The sequence below is a fragment of the Protopterus annectens genome, chromosome 4.part0 (assembly GCF_019279795.1).
Source record: "Protopterus annectens isolate FY-2018-M chromosome 4.part0, PAN1.0, whole genome shotgun sequence".
NCBI lineage: Eukaryota > Metazoa > Chordata > Ceratodontiformes > Protopteridae > Protopterus > Protopterus annectens.
The window spans coordinates 960,635,098-960,648,996 of record NC_056733.1 but is presented as its reverse complement, the minus strand read 5'-3'; positions in this window follow the sequence as shown (position 1 = coordinate 960,648,996).

The following is a 13,899-nucleotide window of genomic DNA, read 5'->3' as shown; positions in this document are numbered from 1 at the left end:
CTGGCAGTATCAGGTGTTACCTCATATCATGCGTTCCGGCCCAAGATCCAGACAGCACCAAGAAAGGAGGGTGGGTGTCCATATTCATCGAGGACACCCTCACCTCAAGGTTGGTGGCAACACATGATGCATCGGAGACCATCCATGTGCAATTAACCATAGGCAAGGTTGCTCGGCAGTTTGTAGCAGGTTACAGGCCACCCTCACAAACTCAGGAACCTCACACAGCTTTCATGACAACACTGGAGGGGATAAATGTATCTCCAAACACCATCATACTGGGTGATTTCAACTATCCAAATATAGACTGGGATCACTACTCACGCCCCAACACTCTAGGCCAACGGTTCATAGAGTTCGTAACCTCAGATGCCATGGAACAACTAGTCACCATCCCCACAAGGGGGGACGACATACTAGATCACATCATCACGAACATGGGGTCACAATGTTCAACACCAGAAGTATACGCATCATTGGTGATATCAGATCATAAACTAATCTCACTGGAAGTCCACATCCCGCCCCCACCCCAGATAAAAAAGAACACAGTGAGGAACTTCTCGAAAGCTGACTTCACACTTCTAATGACTGGTGTGGTCTCTTTCAAGGCCCCCAAGCCAGCGGAAACCATTACCCATGCCACTGAATCACTTACAAATGCCTTCTACCAGCACCTCCAGGACTGCATGGATCAGGCAATCCAAAACATAACGGAGACTTTTTGTACCAAAGGCAAGCGTGCGGTCTGGTGGACCCCAGCCATAGACAAGCTCTACATCAGAAGGAAGGAGCTACTACAAGATAGAGCAAAATCCGTAGGCGGGAAGACACCCCTGCTCATTATAAGTGAAGAACTGAGATCTCCCATAACATCATCCAGGGCAAATTCTGAGAGAAAACCCGCTAATGACTCAAAAGACAATCATAAGGCCTTTGTTAGCTATGTTGGAAACCTGGGTGGAGACTCCCAGATATGCTCAGAATTAGTTCATAATGATGTAAATATCACTGAACCTACAGACATTGCCAACATACTGGCTGACAGGTTCAGTGCAGATTTCTCCCCCCCCTCCCCCCCAAAGGGAGGGATATCTATACCAGGGGATTGTAGCCCTCCAAACATCTCAAATGCTCAGGTGAGAACTGCTCTATCCAAGGCGGGAAACACAGCATCCATGGGGACAGATGGTGTCCCCGGTGGTGTTGTCCACGAACTCAGTGAGGAATTAAACCCGCAGTTAGGGCAGCTGTTTAATCTCAGCCTCACCTCAGGTTATGTACCCAAGGAGTGGCGTACGGCAACGGTGGTCCCACTTCACAAAGGAGGTGCCTCCACCAACCCCGGAAACTACCATCCCATCAGCTTGACAAGCCTGGTCTGCAAAGCTATGGGGAGGATGATAATGGAACTCATAAATTAAGACATAGGGGACTTGCAGACTTTGGATCAAACCCAGTTTGGCTTTGTCAAGGGCGATCATGCCTTTTAAACTTGGTTGACTTTTTCAAAACAGTCACCAAGGCCATTGGCGAGGGCAAGGCAGTCCACACAGCCTACCTTGACCTGGCAAAGGCTTTCGATACAATGCCCCACTCAGGTATCATTGACAAACTCACCAGCTTAAATGTAAACCCATACGTCACAAGATGGGTTGCAAACTGGTAAGTGACAGAACCCACAGGGTCAGGGTTGCTGGCGCCATGTCACACTCCAAGCCTGTCACAAGTGGTGTCCCACAGTGCTCAGTCCTGGGCCCACTTTTGTTCGGCATCTACTTTTCAGAGGTACAAGCAAACACAGGAGGATTATGGCTGACAAAGTTTGCAGATGACTGCTAACTGGGAACCATAGTTGAAAACCCATCTGACACAGACATCCTTCAGACGGGTCTCATAGGAACAGATAACTGGTGCCAGAGCCATGGACTAAAGTTAAACGCTAAACAATGCATAGTCATACCCTTCGGGAGGAACAGGGTTACCCCTAGTTCCCATATAGGTGTTAATCCTCTAAGCACAGGAGAGGTTATCAGGGATCTGGGCACCCAGGTTGACAGTAGACTTTCGTTTGACACTCACATTGCCAAAGTAGTTGGGAAGACCTTCTACATTGCCCACCTGATCATGCAGGGATTCACATCTAGATCAAGGGAGGTCATTGTTCCCCTGTACTCATCACTCATCAGACCAATGATTGCGTACAATGCCCCATTCGGAATGTATCTGACCCGGCACCTGCAGCAATTAGACAGGCCCCAGACATTCCTCACCAGAAGGATAAGGGTCTGAGATGTATGTCTTATGCTGCCTGACTGAAGGACCTCCAGCTCTATTCAGTCGCTTACCATCTGCTCAGAGGTGGCCTGTGCCTAACATACAAGGCCATTTCCAACTCGGACGTAATGCACATGCTTCACCTCAGAACCTCTAAATCCATCAGATCTACAAGGGCAAGAGACTTAAACCTCAACACGGCTATTAATAGGGTGTGCTGGAGGGACAGATTCATCACCCAGAGACTCCCTATGCTGTGGAACAACATCCTGGTACATGTGAGGCTGGGCACCTCGCTGGCTTTGTTCAAGGGAAATCATGACCAATGAATGGGAGATCACAGGTATACCCCAGGGATAACATCAGTGTCACTGCTTGACAGAGGCACAGCAAAATAATGGACATATTATCCTTCAAACTGAAGGGGTGGCAAAAGCCACACAACATGGGGCTAGGCTTATATATGCCCTAGAGCAGATAGCCTTGCATGAACCTCTCAACCTATGAACATAGGCCTGGTGCAGTTCCTGCTATTGGGACAGTGGTCTGCAGCAAGCTATATAGTAGTAGGCAGTTTTAGCAATTGGTATTTGACCATGGCTAATCCATGTTGCTTCTTGTTGTGGTACCAACATAGGGGTGTGGTTATCCATGACATTTATTGCTAGTCACCCTCGTTTTGTAGCTTGTTCCATGTTTTTGCACATGTACATCACTGTATGAGGTGTGACCTGGTAGTGTTAGGGTGCTGATGTGGGCTTTGACCCAGTTGTCTATTACAGTACTGATATCTACATCCTCTATACTGTGTGCGTTTGCACTGCACGCATCTTGCTGTTTATACTTCTGGCATTGGGTAGCATTACATCTAGGTTCCTATCCCTTGTGGTACCTATGAATGTAGGTTTGTGTTTTTGTGGTTTGTGATTGGTGAGGGTGGATGTTAGTCAGGGTCCTCAGGTGTGCATATGGTACATGGTGTTACATTACTTCACACATGGCATTCATGCCTCGGGTGGTGCTGCAGGGCTGCCTCTGTCGGATGCACATACTACACTCCCTGTACATGTTTGGAAGCAGGTTGTGTCATGTTAGGCATCCCTGTTACTATATGAGTGAGTCAGAGCGGGTATCAGTCCCAGTGTTCCTACTGACCAAGTGTATGTGCTAAGCGTTGCTTCTTTGCCAAGGCCAGGGCATACTGGGCACGCCTCCTTCTGCCTACTGGGGCAAGGTCAGGTTGTTCCTCCTCCGAGTCATCCTCTGCCTGTGGTGGCCTTGGCAATGGTGGGGGTATGTTTGGCCCAGCCCTATGCTGGTCCTGCTGCAGCTGTTTCCGCAGGATCATATTATGTAGCATAGCACATATCATGATCATTTGGGTACATGTAGTTGGTGTGTACTGCAAGGCTCCACCAGATGTTTCCAGACACTGGAACCGTGACTTGAGTAGCCCAAACACATGCTTTATGACATTACGTGTTTGTGCGTGTGCCTCATTATGGCATTCCTGTTCAGGTGTGTGTGCATTTCTGATGGGTGTCATCAGCCACGGCTCAAGTGCATAACCTGCATCCCCCACTAGGTGTCCGTGTGGGAAGTCCCCACTGGAAAATGATTGGTACAGCTGCGTCAGATGCCAGATATGGGAATCGTGGTAGCTCCCAGGGCAGCCAGCACACACATTCATTATTATGCCCTGGGCATCACACACGATCTGGCAGTTGATGGAGGGGAATCCCTTGTGGTTCATGTAGGCTCTACCCCACTCACCGGCTGGTGCTTTGATGCATATGTGCGTGCAGTCTATTGCACCCAATACCTCAGGGTATCCCACTATTTGCTGGAAGAGACGCATATTGCTGGCCACAACCTCACGGGCATTGGGGAAATATACATGATCACTGACATGTGCTGACATGGCATCCAGGAACTGGTGCAGTACCCTGGAGGCTGATGCCTGTGATATCCCCATCATATCACCAGTTGGTCTCTGGAAGGTACCTGTTGCTAGTATTCTTAGGCCAACACATACCTTGGTTTCCACTGGGATGGGTTCCCCTCTGTTGGTTCTGTGTGTGAGGCATGGCCTGCACAGCTCAACAATTTGCTGCAGAAGGTCTCTGTCCACTCTGTAGCACTCTACTATCTCCAGCTCATGTAACCCATGGTAGGTGACCCTGGGCCTGTATACTCTTCTCCTTCTCCTCACTCTGGGTTGTCTGTCGGCATCTGCATTGTCACCACCCTCAGCAATTCGCCTATGCCTGATTATAACAGCTATGGCAGCCCCTAGCATTTCTGCTCTGAGTTCAGCTTTTTCAGTTTTCAATTCTGATAGCTTACTTTCTTGCAGTATCTCTTGTGAGAAACACCCTGCACTGCTGTTTGAAGTGTTTTAAGTGCTGGGTTGGGCTTCTAGTCTGCCTGTGTAATTGCCTGCTTCCAATTGTTTCCACCAATTAACTCCAGCAGTATCCTCTGGCAGTTTCCCTGTATTTTGGTTGTTTCCTGTTTCCTCTCTGTTTCCTCAAGGGGAGCAATGTGCACACCAGCTTAAGCACGCTCACAGTTGGTTAAACGCGCGCACACATCCATACACAGTGTTACACGCGTGCACACATCCTTACACGGTGTGAACTTGGCTGATTCATGGTAAAATGCGCACACACTGCCTTACACACATGCACGCCCGCGCAAACTATTGTAAACGGTTTGCAACATGCTCCCACATGTTAAACCTGCCTTACACGCGCGCACACGCGCGCATGCACGTATTTCAAGAAACTTTGAGTGTAGGCATAGTGTGCACCCTCTGTTTCTTGACTTTTCTAGTGTTCTGTTGGGACACACCTCTCTCCCTGATGTCTGTCTGTCATCTGTCACCTTACATTGCCCTCCAATCTGATACATTCATTTCTATCATTCCCCCCCGTGATGTCACCTACCTCTTACTCTGTTCCTCCCTCTTCTGTAACTCTTACACTACTCAGAAAGTGCTCATTACCTATGTCGCAGAGTGATTCAGTATTGTAACCCTCATTTACATAGGATTGCCTAGTAATGCTTAGTTACATATCTTACACGGAGCTTCCCCTCCTTGACAACCACTACACGGAGGCCATATTATTTTTGGTCTGCTAGTCCCTCCATTGACATTCCATGTAATACATAAATCCCACAATTGTGGGCTTATAAGCTTCGGTTTTCAGTTTTAGGTAGCGCATCCCATTTGCACGGGTGTGCGCTGCAGTTACACATCATAATCCCACGAAAAAAAAAAAGTTATTTAAAATATTTTTGCAACACTTTTTCATGCCAATGGCCACATATTTGGCCATTGGCATGCTTAATGAAACATATGCACCCTTTATTTGGAGCTGACATAGCTCCGTTTTCAATTTTGCAGAAATGTACTCAGTTGTCAGCTGAGTACATTTCTGCAGCTAACACGTCCGTTACACGGACTGCTTTGGGCTTCTTGGATCGCTCAAATACCTCATTTGCATATCTTTGAGCTACAAATGAGGTACTGAGCATTTCCACACCCAGTCCATGTAAGAGACGTGTTAGCTGTCTCTTACACGGAGGTTTGGTCTGTTCCTGAATCGGGAGGCTTACACGGAGGCTTACACTACTCTTAAACTCCGTGTAAGCCTTCCTGAATCTGGCCCTATATATTTAATGAAAAAAGCATAAGTTTACTCTCTACCTTTTCATAAATCAGGTTTTATTAATATTCAAGAGATTTGTGAATTCAAATTATCTAGCTCTACTAATAATATTAGTTCCTATAGCTTCCACTAATGGATGCTTAACATCTTTTAATACAAGGAAAATGCTTGACTTAAAGAATAGCAATTTATTGTATTGGCATCAGTTTCTGAATGGGAATAAAATACACTCGGCTGATTATCTGATTGCTAGATACAGTCTGGGAAATAGTTGGTTAGATAAACAAACATGTAAGGAATATATTCTAGACAAAATTAAGATAGCATTAGGCATACAGACTAAAACTATTCAAAACATCTGAGACTTATTTTCTAATATAAATAATAATCCATGTAAAGGTAAGTTATACCTGTCAATCATATATAAGATTATTAGAATTGAATTTGCCCCCCCCCCCCCCCGAATTGTCATACTGGAACTACTTGACAACAATAAAGAAGACTTTTCTGAGAAAAGTAAGAAACTATCCTTAAAATGTGTAGGAAAGTCATTGTCCTGTCTATACTGGAAGATTTATACATGGACATTTTACAGAGCTTTTCTAACATTCCACAAAAATTGCTGTTATATATAAATCGGAAACGATAAAATTATGGAGATGCAATGAAGCCCTTGATGCAGACCGGGTTCATATGATCATAGAATGCAACATACTGTCATCTTTCTGGACTGATTTTATCAACTTTTGCCAAGCATTGTGGTCAGATAATTGTACTATTTTGGTTTCCTTGTTTTTGTTCAATGCCTCAATCCCAGATATTATCCCAGTATTGCAAATACTACTTCTTTGGTCTGTCCTAGGTATTGCTAGGAAAGTTATAACTAAAATCTGGAAATGCAAAACTACTCTCTCTTTCACTGGTGGATTTATCTGTGCAGCCAAATCTGTTTGTAAAAATGTATTATTGACCATAAAAATGAGAACTATAAATGTAACTCAATACATCACCTGGTAGAAATGTAATGACCTGTTAGAAAAGTACTAATGGTTTTGTGTATATAATTCCTGTTATGGACTTTTGTATTTAGTATTTTTTAATTTTGTTTCTAATTGTTGAATTATTGTTGGAATATATAAACTCAAATAAAAAATTAAAAAGAAGAAAGCATACCCCTTACTGATAACATTGTTATTTGCATAGATTTGATAGCTTTTATTGTTCACAGAATATTTACATTTGTGTATCTTATGCTTTTTAAGTTTATTTTACAGAAAATGCTCTGGAATGCAAAATAAGTGTAGACTGATAGAGGTGTGACATTCTACTGCTTTAGACTGGCAGAACGTTTAAAGTCCTGCTTACACTGTATATTTCCCACTTCCTAATTTTGGAACACACCATTTCATTGATTCATTCACTTCTGTTCTTCCAGTCACCTCCACTCAGTGTTCTCTCCTCCTTTAAGGCTGCAGCTCCCTTCTTTCTGATGTTCCTGTTCCTGCCATATGTGTGAGCTAACATATTTGTTTAAATATTGCGTTTTCTTCTTCTCACTGTCTGTAACCTTAACCCTCGGTGCTTTATAACTCAATTATTGGATCTTTGATAGATTAGTATGCCCTTTGGGGTGCATCTGGCGGTTCCTCGTTCTCTTTCCCAGGTTTAACAGAGATGTATCCATAGACTTATTCGCTTGTTATTATTTCCCTTTGTCATATTGTTAGTGATCACTCAAACAGAATGTCTTCATTGCTTCCACAAAGCTTTAATGTGGGGAAATCCTTCTCTATTATCATATCACATGTTAAATCGTGAACTACATCAGCACAGTAAGTATTTTTCCAAACGCAGTTTGCTTTTTTGTTGAGTAATGGGATACTGCTGTCTGTATCCATGGATGCAGATAATTTTAAATGCTTCAATTCTTAAGGTCCTTCTTTCTACAAACCTGTTGTACCTCTGTAAGGCTGACCATACTGTTTGAGTTTAGTAGTCTTTGAAACTCTGTGCATCAAGTCGGACTTTGCATGTAATTAATGTTGTTGTAGCACAATAGCAAAAGGCTGAATCTTCTATTCTTGCAGGGGATTCTTCACATTCCAAAGGCAGAACATCGTTAGTAGCACGACTTTCACTAGTTATTTTTCTACAGGTGTAACAGTATCACTGTGCTTCACCATCGCCACCATCATCATCATCAGATCAGTTGTAGATGTACTGTGCTTTAAATGTGGGGCAGTAATAGCTTAATAGTCCTAAAAGTGGCATCAAAAGCTAGCAATACTGCATCTGTGGCTCCTGGCAATATCCCAGGATCCATCTTAATTAGCATGAAGCACTGTTTAGCCACACCCCTAACAACACTGGTCATTCTCTGCCTCCATGTGGGTTTTGTACCAAGTAAATGGAGAACAGCTAGTAACTCCCCTACAAAAGGGAGGACCTGCCTCAGACCTAGGCAATTACATATGCAAAACATGGAAAGAATTATCATGAAACTAATAAGTCAGGACATATGGAACCTTCAAGCACTGGACCCATTTCAGTTTGGATTTGTCAAGGGCAGCTCATGCTTACTGAGCCTGGTGGATTTTTTGGAAAAGGTTACCAAAGCAGTGGATAAGGGCAAAATGGTACTTATTGCATACCTCGATCTGGTCCACTCAGACATAGGAAAAGAGCTAAATAATGGGAAATAACCCCCCCCCCCATGTCACCTGCTGGATTGCTAACTGGCTCAAACATATGCTGCAGATAATCAAACTTGAGAAAGTTACCTCTGCAAAGAGACCAGTCACCGTTACAGTCCCTCAGGGACAAAGAGACCAGTCACCGTTACAGTCCCTCAGGGACAAAGAGACCAGTCACCATTACAGTCCCTCAGGGTTCTGTCTTGGGACAAAGAGACCAGTCACCATTACAGTCCCTCAGGGTTCTGTCTTGGGACAAAGAGACCAGTCACCATTACAGTCCCTCAGGGTTCTGTCTTGGGACAAAGAGACCAGTCACCATTACAGTCCCTCAGGGTTCTGTCTTGGGACAAAGAGACCAGTCACCATTACAGTCCCTCAGGGTTCTGTCTTGGGACCTTTCCTGTTTGGCATGTAGTTTTCTTAAGTAAAAGCCAATACAAAGGACTCTAGCTGACTAAGCAAGCTAGGAGCAGTCACTGAATCCCCAAATGACTTAGTCATCTTGGAGGAAATAACTGGTGTCAAAATCATGGACTGAAACTAAATAAAAAAAATGCATTATTGTATCCTTTATGAAGCTATCTACCCTATGAAACTACCACATTGACAATATGCCCCTGACAGTTGACCTAGTTGTTCAGGGTTTGGGAACTTATGTGGACAGTGACCTAACTTTTGACCAACATATATCCATTGTTGGAAGAAAGTCATTCTATATTGCACAGCTTATAAACAAAGGGAATGTGCTTCAATCTAAGGCTGTCATTGCACCCTTTACTCAAGTCGTCATTAGGCCAGTCATTGAATGTAATGTCCCCTTTAGCGTGTCTCTGTCCAGACACATGCAGCAACTGGAACACAGATATAGCTTATTAAAATGATGCAGGGCCTAAACAACTGGTCCTACATGGACTGACTCAAATCCGTCACTATATAAGGAATTCTACAGATTGCTAATGGATTACCTGTGTCTGGCATACAAGGCATCATCCAAGCAATTACTGATGGATTTGCTGCACATTAGCAAGTCAAATGGCATCAGAAATACTTGGTCTAGGAATCTAAACCTCTTCTGCAACATCAACAGAACAGCTTGGAGGGAAAGGCGTATTTCACAGAGGATACTGTTGCTCTAGAACAGACTCCCATCCACATAAATCAAAGTTCATCCCTGTCCATCTTGAACTGCAAATTATATCCATTGATGGGAAACAGAAAATTTACCCCAAGACTGCCCCCAGTGCTACCAATGGGCAGAGACAACTCCTAAATGTTTTTATTCCCATGCATGGGTCCTCTCAAATTATCAATGGTATGATCTCAGTTATTATCATTAGGGTTAATATATAATTATTGAGCATGGCCCAGGTAAGGCCAATCTGTAACCAATTGGGACAGGTTATTTCAAGCACAAAAATGTGAACTGACTGGCCTTAAAATGGCCCACAGGGGCAGTAAGCCTAGTAGTTACCTATGAAACTGTACCCCATGAAAAGGGGGCACACAGCTAAATTCTATGCTAATAATGGAGATAACGTGGCATTGTGGTATTGTAAATATAACATGTTACTATAATCACTCCTTGCTGTATTGTAAATGTAACACGTTGCTATAATCACTCCTTGCTGTATTGTAAATGTAACACGTTACTATAATCGCTGCTTGCTGTATTGTAAATGTAACAGGTTACTATAATCACTCCTTGCTGTATTGTAAATGTAACACATTACTATAATCACTCTTTGCTGTATTGTAAATGTAACACATTACTATAATCACTCATTGCTGTATTGTAAATGTAACACATTACTATAATCACTCCTTGCTGTATTGTAAATGTAACACACTACTATAATCACTACTTGCTGTATTCCATATGTGACATGTTACTATAATCACTCCTTGCTGTATTGTAAATGTAACACATTACTATAATCACTGCTTGCTATATTCAAAATTTAACAAATTGCTATAATCACTCCTTGCTATATTTTAAATGTAACACATTACTATTATCACTCCATGTTGTATTGCAAATGTAACACATTACTATAATCACTCCTTGCTGTATTGTAAATGTAACACATTACTATAATCACTCCTTGCTGTATTCTAAATGTAACACATTACTATTATCACTCCATGTTGTATTGCAAATGTAACACATTACTATAATCACTCCTTGCTGTATTGTAAATGTAACACATTACTATAATCACTCCTTGCTGTATTGTAATGTAACAAATTACAATAATCACTCCTTGCTGTATTGTAAATGTAACACATTACTATAATCACTCCTTGCTGTATTGTAAATGTAACACGTTACTATAATCACTCCTTGCTGTATTGTAAATGTAACACGTTACTAAAATCACTCCTTGCTGTATTGTAAATGTAACACATAAATATAATCACTCCTTGCTGTATTGTAAATGTAACACATTACTGTAATCACTCCTTGCTGTATTGTAAATGTAACACGTTACTATAATCACTCCTTGCTGTATTGTAAATGTAACACGTTACTATAATCACTCCTTGCTGTATTGTAAATGTAACACATTACTATAATCACTCCTTGCTGTATTGTAAATGTAACACGTTACTATAATCACTCCTTGCTGTATTGTAAATGTAACACGTTACTATAATCACTCCTTGCTGTATTGTAAATGTAACACATAAATATAATCACTCCTTGCTGTATTGTAAATGTAACACATTACTGTAATCACTCCTTGCTGTATTGTAAATGTAACACGTTACTATAATCACTCCTTGCTGTATTGTAAATGTAACACATTAATATAATCACTCCTTGCTGTATTGTAAATGTAACACATTACTGTAATCACTCCTTGCTGTATTGTAAATGTAACACACTACTATAATCACTCCTTGCTGTATTGTAAATGTAACATGTTACTGTAATCACTCCTTGCTGTATTGTAAATGTAACACATTACTATAATCACTCATTGCTGTATTGTAAATGTAACACATTACTATAATCACTCCTTGCTGTATTGTAAATGTAACACACTACTATAATCACTACTTGCTGTATTCCATATGTGACATGTTACTATAATCACTCCTTGCTGTATTGTAAATGTAACACATTACTATAATCACTGCTTGCTATATTCAAAATTTAACAAATTGCTATAATCACTCCTTGCTATATTTTAAATGTAACACATTACTATTATCACTCCATGTTGTATTGCAAATGTAACACATTACTATAATCACTCCTTGCTGTATTGTAAATGTAACACATTACTATAATCACTCCTTGCTGTATTCTAAATGTAACACATTACTATTATCACTCCATGTTGTATTGCAAATGTAACACATTACTATAATCACTCCTTGCTGTATTGTAAATGTAACACATTACTATAATCACTCCTTGCTGTATTGTAAATGTAACAAATTACAATAATCACTCCTTGCTGTATTGTAAATGTAACACATTACTATAATCACTCCTTGCTGTATTGTAAATGTAACACGTTACTATAATCACTCCTTGCTGTATTGTAAATGTAACACGTTACTATAATCACTCCTTGCTGTATTGTAAATGTAACACATAAATATAATCACTCCTTGCTGTATTGTAAATGTAACACATTACTGTAATCACTCCTTGCTGTATTGTAAATGTAACACGTTACTATAATCACTCCTTGCTGTATTGTAAATGTAACACGTTACTATAATCACTCCTTGCTGTATTGTAAATGTAACACATTACTATAATCACTCCTTGCTGTATTGTAAATGTAACACGTTACTATAATCACTCCTTGCTGTATTGTAAATGTAACACGTTACTATAATCACTCCTTGCTGTATTGTAAATGTAACACATAAATATAATCACTCCTTGCTGTATTGTAAATGTAACACATTACTGTAATCACTCCTTGCTGTATTGTAAATGTAACACGTTACTATAATCACTCCTTGCTGTATTGTAAATGTAACACATTAATATAATCACTCCTTGCTGTATTGTAAATGTAACACATTACTGTAATCACTCCTTGCTGTATTGTAAATGTAACACACTACTATAATCACTCCTTGCTGTATTGTAAATGTAACATGTTACTGTAATCACTCCTTGCTGTATTGTAAATATAACACGTTACTATAATCACTCCTTGCTGTATTCCAAATGTAACATGTTACTATAATTACTCCTTGCTATATTGTAAATGTAACACATTACTATAATCACTCCTTGCTGTATTCCATATGCGACATGTTACTATAATCACTCCTTGCTGTATTGTAAATGTAACACATTACTATAATCACTCCTTGCTATATTATAAATGTAACACATTACTATAATCACTCCTTGCTATATTATAAATGTAACACATTACTATAATCACTCCTTGCTGTATTCTAAATGTAACACATTACTGTAATCACTCCTTGATGTATTCTAAATGTAACACGTTACTATGATCACTCCTTGCTCTATTCCAAATGTAACACATTATTATAATCACTCCTTGCAGTATTGTAAATGTAACAGATTACTATAATCATTCCTTGCTGTATTGTAAATGTAACACATTACTATAATCACTCCTTGGTGTATTCAAAATGTAACACGTTACTACAATCACTGCTTGCTGTATTGTAAATGTAACACATTACTATAATCACTCCTTGCTGTATTGTAAATGTAGCACATTACTATAATCACTCTTTGCTGTATTGTAAATGTAACACATTACTATAATCACTCCTTGCTGTATTGTAAATGTAACACGTTACTATAATCACTCCTTGCTGTATTGTAAATGTAACTCATTACTATAATCACTCATTGTTGTATTATAAATGTAACATGTTACTATAATCACTCCTTGCTGTATTGAAAATATAACACGTTACTATAATCACTCTTTGCTGTATTCCAAATGTAACATGTTAAAATCACTCCTTGCTGTATTGTAAATGTAACACACTACTATAATCACTCCTTGCTGTATGGTAAATGTAACACATTACTATAATCACTGCTTGCTATATTCTAAATTTAACAAATTGCTATAATCACTCCTTGCTATATTCTAAATGTAACACATTACTATTATCTCTCCATGTTGTATTGCAAATGTAACACGTTACTATAATCACTCCTTGCTGTATTGTAAATGTAACACGTTACTATAATCACTCCTTGCTGTATTGTAAAAGTAACATGTTACTATAAT